A 7,041-nucleotide genomic window follows, 5' to 3' on the forward strand; every position below is an offset into this window, starting at 1 on the left:
TATATCATGTCACGCATTTTTCTCCAGTAATGTTAGATTTTTTTTCTCTTTTTTTTGGCAGCTTGATGTATTTACAATAGCCGCAGTCAATCTCCCTGTAGCGATTCTGTGTACTTCAATAGTTCTGTCTTTCAGTAAGAATTATGAAAGAGGATAAAAGCTATCCAGCTACCCAGGCGAGCATCCCAAGGGAGTTCGTATTCAAAGGCCTCTCGGTTCGGGGAGTCATGTCATATTGATAAACCGGGTTTAACAGCGATGTCTCCTCAAGCGCTCGTTGGGGAGCGATGCTGCCTGGAAGTCTCGCTCTCTGGAAGCGCGTGTCTCCCAGACATCGGGGGTTCAGGTGGTGCTGTGCGGGCTGTTAAAATGTACACCTGCTCATAAAGGAGTATTCAGCTTAATCTTTTTAATGAGGAAGTAAAGGGTTGTGTTGGGTTTTTTCTTTTCTTTTCTTTTTCTGCACCTCACTTTGTGTCTTGTTTCATATGAACAAAAGCACAGGTATGTGCCTGGAAACATGGCATTTTCATGGCTGGCTGCATGCATCCTAGGTGCTGCAAGACTATAGTGAGCCTGTATTTACCATTTTTGGTCGTGGTTTAGATATCTAATAGAGAATATTGCTTTTCAAGTGAGCTTAGATGCCCACAGTTCAGTTCATGCCTTATGCCATTATTTAGTTTTTCATGGAGATATTTAAGTATTTGTGGGGACCAAGCAGTTAGTGCTGTTGAGGTTTTTTTGTCATTTTGGTTTTTTCTTTTTGTTTCGATTTGGTTTCTAAGTGGCCTTCCCAGCATCCTGTCTTTTCTCCCGCTGGATGTGGCAGGTGCTGGAGCGTGGAGCCAGGGCAGCGTCCCCGTCCCTTCGGGCACTCGCCTCTGCTGACGCGGGGCACGACAGCCCCGACTGCCCGCTCCTGCTTCAGGAGCTGCTTTTGGAATCTGTGCCCCAAGAGCTGTAGATGGAAATGCATCTCAGACAGCATGGCTGGGTTTTGATTTGCTTATTCTTGATAACTCTACAATCTTTTTGTTGTGGCTTTAAAAAGAAAAAAAAAAAAGACCAAAGTCGACAGCTCTGCTAGTGTAAGCAATGACCCTGGGCAGCGGAACGCGTCTTGCCGGCTTATGACAGCGCAGAGCTAGCGGATAAAACAAACCAGCTCACAGCGTCTCTACAATGCTGTGTTCGAAATCCTTTAGCAAGTCTGGCTTTATCTGCAGATCTGGGAAAAAGAAAAATACAAGCGCACCAGGTCTGGTATAAATGTGCAGTCTGGCCTCCAGAACATCCGTCTCCCTAAGGCAGCAGCTCTGTCTCTGCATTTCATTTCTTCTGAGCTCTCAGACAGAGTTCCTGTTGCAGCTTGGCCATACAGGAGTTTTGAGGCACATTTTACCCAAATGTAATAAATGGCAATACAAAGATGATATTTAAAGTTTTAAAGCGTGTGTGGCACGAATGACAACGTGATAAATGTTCTCCTGGCTTCCACTTGCTTTTTGTCTTCCAGCACCTGGTCTGCGTCCTTCCTACGGGCCTGACCGAAAAGGCAGTGCTGCTCTTGCACCTGCTGTCAGTGCTTGGAATACGTCAGGGTGTTAGCTTCAAAGCCAGATCATGATTCCCGCTTTTTCTGCTGGGTCCTGGCAGCAGGTCTGCTCCATCCCCCTGCTGGGAGAGGCACAGGTGAGATAAGGGAGTGGGGAAGGGCTGGGGAGAGGAGAGGCAACGGAGGAGGGGAAAGCTGTGTGAAAAGCAGGAGAAAATACTGTGTGAATTGTTAAACTTTGTGAATGACTACAGGGGAGCCCACGTATTCACACAGTCAGTACTAAATATCTTTATTTTATAGAAAAGGAAGTATAAGTTACTACTCAGGGACACCAAAGGCACTGATCTTTTTAATCATTGTTTTTGTAATTGAGGTATGAGCCTATCCTGCAGGTGGTGGGGTTTTTTTAAACGCCTGATAGAGCAACAGTGACATTTTGTGGCTCCTCATATTTGTTCTATTTTGCTTGTTTTATTCCAACTCTGAACAAAAATATGGGAGAGAAAGTTCTCCTGCCCTTCTTTTGTTTGTAGGAGTCACAGTACGTCGGGTGGAAATTACAGCATTTATGATTGTTTTTTTATTACCTGTTCTGAAAAGGTATTATTGAATGATGCAACCACTTTATTGCCAATCAAACTTTCCACATGAATAAATTCAGAAAGAGTGAGAAGGTATGCTTTAAGTGAGCAGATATCCTGGTACCAGCACAGCCTGTTCTGGGTCTGTTGGCGAGAGCCCGGATTCCTTCAGCACGGGGAAGGGATGCTCTGCAGCTGCGCTCGAAGCCCAGGAGAAGTTTCCAGCCCAGGAGGGGTTGTGGTGGCTCCTAAAGTTACCCCTTGTGTGTGTGAGGTTTTAAAATTTGTTTAACAATTAGTTTGTATGTGCCTAAGTTGTGTTAGTGTGAAGCCGGACGGACGACAAAGTTGAGTGATTTTGAGGAGCGCTTGTAGCAAGAAACTTTTCGTAGCTGGTAGATGTTTTACCTGTTGTCTCTTACCTGTTGCAGCGTTTCTGTCGTTCACATTTCCTGGTTTCTTTTTTAGATTCCTCTTGCTTGACTTGAATATATAAGGAGATGTGAATTAAAGGCCACAGTGTAGTATTTGTTAAGTGATGGAGCTGAGCTCAAATAACGAATATTTAACTGAAAAATAATTTCATCATGGTTACAAGAAGAATGAAAGGTATTAGATGCTCTTTTCAGAGACAGCATAACGTTTTCAGCTGGTCCGTTAAAATGTCCTGGCGATGGAGACGCGGTGTGTGCCCTGCAGCGTTACAGGCCGGTTACACTTGTCCTGCGCGTTGCTTAGCCTCTTGTTTAAAACTTGCAGCACAGGGTGAAGATGAGGAGTGCGTTACAGATCTCTGTGAGCCCGCGCTGGCTCCCAGCAGGGTTTCCAGACCCGAAGGCAGGCTTGCTCGGTGAGCCTGCGGTGCTGGAGACTGCCCTGTGTGCAGAGCCGTGGGCAGGCTGGCTCCGTACCTCCACCTTTGGAAACCAGACTCTGTGTGGCCTTTCCGTCAGAGAAGCTTTCAAGCTGCAGCTGTGGAGGTGCAGAGTTTAATGGCAGGCAATGTTTGTTCTGCATTTCAAGTGCATCTTTGCACTCCAAGCAGTTTAAATTTAGCCCATCTCCTGGGGCTGAGATTTAAGTGTTTGAACTTTAGTTGAAAGGAATATATTGATTAGGCTTTGATTTAGTTGTTAAAACTGGGTAGTGACTTGTACCTGCCCTTTTGCATTTTATTCATTTAATGGAGTCCTCTCTCATTCCCTTTTTCTTCGTCAACACCAGTTTGCCTGAAAGGCTGCTGTGCTGTGAGGAGAAATAAAAGAAAAAGCAGTTGTCAGACTGTGAGTGTAATTGATTCAATAAGTAACATTTTTAAATTCCCTAGGCAAACCTCCCAGTCTTCACTTATGTCAATTAGTGCCTCATTCTGTAAACAGTGGCACGTCCCATTTAGGCTGATAGACTAAGGTAGCCAGCTTATTGCCTTCTACACAGAATAGGTGTGGAAGATGAACTGTTTTTCATAGATATAAAATATCAAGTCCATTTTTTTTTTTTGTGGAGATGTGAAAAAAAATTCTCTGGACCTGTTAAAGTTGTCTATTTTTACTTCCTCTCACAGTGACTCAAACTGAGAAATTGTATTTCTTTCATCTTGATGAACAGAGAGCATACTAGGGTGAGCCTGGGCCCCGCAAGACCTGACCAAGCATCAGCTTTGCTCCTGGCACACCCGATTGCTCGTGAAGAACACAAGTAGTGTTTTTTCCGTTTTGAAGAGGAATGTACCAAGGTGCAGGGACGAGAAGTGGCTTGGTCCAAGCAAAGCAGTGGCAGAACTGGAGTGAAATGTGTGACGTGGTCAAGTGCCCTGGCTTTGTGCAGCCCCTTATTATTTTTTACGGGAAAACCATCAATCTGCCGCCGTGTTAGGCTTAATACTCTTCCAAAGTTTCTGAATAGTATGTGCATTGAGATGGCTTGTGTGTCCTATGTTTCATCCTCTCCTCTCTGTTAACGTATCACGAGTGAGATGATCTTGGTAAAATAAAATGTTGGTTCTATCTAAGGATTTTTACTCCAAAGCAGTATCTTCAGGGGTTATCTGTGGAAGGCAGGTTTGGTCAACTCTTAAACTGGCTTACAGTACAAGAGCAAATGGCTCTCGATTACCTCCTAATAAACGTTCTTCTAAAACCTGTTGTCTCTGCTTTTACAGAGGTGCCCGCGCCCCCCATGCTGGTTCTTCACAGCTCAATTCTGGAGGTCGAGGCTTTTTTGCAGAGAAACGCAGCTGGACTGTGGCAGCTGAGTCGAGGCGGCGGTAGCTGAGTCGAGTCGCTGCTCCCCGCTGGAGCCGCTCCTTACTTCAGTTCTGGTTGCCATGTTGGAAGTATTTGGTTACTGTACCCCTGCCAGCATAATTTTTCTGAGCTCTAAAGCTGTGCCTCAATACAGGGTTTGCATATGTTTGAATTCTTTCGGAAAGTGTTTCTCTGGCATGGCTTCTGAATAGAAGAAGAAAGCTGGAGGGGGATTATCAAGTGCAAGTGAGAGCATCGCACACGCCTTTCCTCCTTTTGTTCCACGCACCCCGTCAGGATAGTTTGGTTTTAAACTTTTCATTTAAAATTCAGAGAAGCACAAGCCATCTTTGATGTGCTTCCCTGAGTTAGGGTAATACCACACTTTACAAATAGCCCCGTTAAAGTCAGTGTTTGTGGAGATCGAGTCAGTTCTTTGATTGGTCTAAAGCTAAACGCTCGGCTTTGCATTTTTCAGGGCGAGTTGGGTTTTACTTTCTGAAGCGTGATGTAAACTCTCAGCGGACTCTCCCTTATGCTCTGCCTGAGTGCTGCAGGCCTGCTTATTTCAATATTTAATGGTCTCGGCACGCTGCTGAGCAGGCCAGGCACAGGCAGTGGCCACGCACCAGCTCTCCAGGGGTGTAAGTACACGGACCTCTGCTCCGCAGCTGAAGCCGTAGGTTCACGCTGTGGAAATGCCAGCCCGTGCCTCAGGAGGAGAGAGCTGAGCACAGCCCCCAGGAAATGACTGTGCTTTGTATTGGCACAGCAGAACAAAATGCTCTCCTTCATCTTTCTCACTTTGGTCGTTAACTGACTCTTGTGAGGTTGGGCTCTGAATACTGAATAGTAAATATTTATGAAATATAATGACCATGACTAAATACATTCATTAGCGTGTTTATTTTTATTGAGTTGCTGCTTCGTGTGCCTGAGGAAGTTATCAAATTACTTCTGTTTGAACTGCTGTGTACAATTTTAGACCAGCAGTTTTTATTCCTGCGTCACTCTGGATTTTGGAATTAGGATAGGAAGCATTTGTGTCCTTCTGTACCCCCACAGCAGGAGCAGCCTGTGAGTAATGGAAGTCCAATAAAGCCCAGTCCTTTCCCCAACACCTGCGTTGCCCAGCTGGGAACTGCGGGGTGCCAAAAGGAGAAGGACTGGGACTTCTGGGTGCGAGGGACCTGGTTGGGGTGGTGGGATCTCCTGACCCTAATCGCGATGGTTTAATTGATGATTTGCCTTACTCATGGTATTCTGCTGCTGCTCAGAGCAAGGCACGCCTGGGAGTCTGCCCTCCCTGGACCTGACGCTTGTTTCCATCCTGACAAGCTGCCGGCTCTGAGTACACAAATTAATTAAATTCACAGTAGTTTTGCTGTGATCTAAACCCATCGGTTTAAAACTCTTGGTTCCCAGCTTTCAGGCCCGCGTTGGTGTTTGCTGTCTGTTTCTTGTTTTGTGAATCCTGTTTCATCTTTGTCTCACTGATGGGACAAACGTTTCAGTGAGAGCGGCGAGGTTTGGAGCGCTTATCTGCTTCAATATTAATGGGTTGCCTTGTTCGGAGCGATGACGGGGCTTCGGGAAAGCTGTGTTTCAGGTTACCTTTGCCGCCAGAGGCACCACCCTGGCCCTGGGCACGGAGGAGCCTGCTGGGAAGAGCTGAGCACCCGAAATCCGCCTGATGCCCTTATGCTTTCATTTGCATTAGCCCAAGGAACAAAGTGCCTGGATACATGGGCCTGGCAGACTGGCACCCACCTTTTGTACTCGTTGGAAATCAACCTTTAGAAGTGCTGCAGAGTGTTTTCCCTCTAAAAAATAGTCCCATTGTGTTTCCAGAGGAAATAAACCATACCTGCAATGGGATCCTTTCAAAAAGAAAAGAATTTCATTTGCTCCCAGGATCAGTTGGGAAAGGCACGTGAAAAGGGATGTTGCCGTCGGGAGCAGGATGTGGTTCGGAGCAGAGCATTGAAAAAACTGCCACATTTGCTGTTGCCTTGTAAACAGAAAGTGTTGTAAATGTTTCTGACATTTGAAGGGACATCACTGTAATCTTGGGTCACTGACACTGTCTGAGGGAAGAGACAGTACATTTCCACTGATGTGTTTGTGGGGTTTTCTTAACGGCCAGACGCCAGTTGTGTTTCAAATGTCAGGAACCGGCTCTGCTGTGTGCAGGAATCAAGTGTTTTGTTCTCAAAGGTGCGGGTGCGGAGCTGCTGGCTCCCCGCAGGGATCAGCCCCACTGCCCCCGGGCACCGGCTGCCGGAGGGACGGCGTCCTGTGGGGTCTCTGTCCTCGTAGGGTCTCCTCGCCAGGTCTCTGTTCTTGTGAGGTCTCTGCTGGCACTGGGACAGGTTAGAGGTGGTGTTTGGGGGCCCGAGGGCTGCAGGTGGGTTCTGGGGAGCTGGGCTGGCTCTCAGTGCCAGGGGGTGGCACTTGGGAACTCGGGGTGCTGGGAGCTGCCAGCTCCCGGGGGCAGGAGCCTGCTGAGCATCTCCTCCTGCTCTGTCCTCTCCTCCCCATCCTCCTCCTCCGTGAGGTGGCAGTTCCTTTGGTTGGGAAGCAGATGCTCGAGAACATCCGTGAAGCTGTGGAGGTTTGGGTTTGTGGTTCTGTTACCAGCCAAGCTCCGAGG

The sequence above is a fragment of the Apaloderma vittatum genome, unplaced genomic scaffold, assembly GCF_000703405.1.
Source record: "Apaloderma vittatum isolate BGI_N311 unplaced genomic scaffold, ASM70340v1 scaffold3964, whole genome shotgun sequence".
Taxonomy (NCBI): domain Eukaryota; kingdom Metazoa; phylum Chordata; class Aves; order Trogoniformes; family Trogonidae; genus Apaloderma; species Apaloderma vittatum.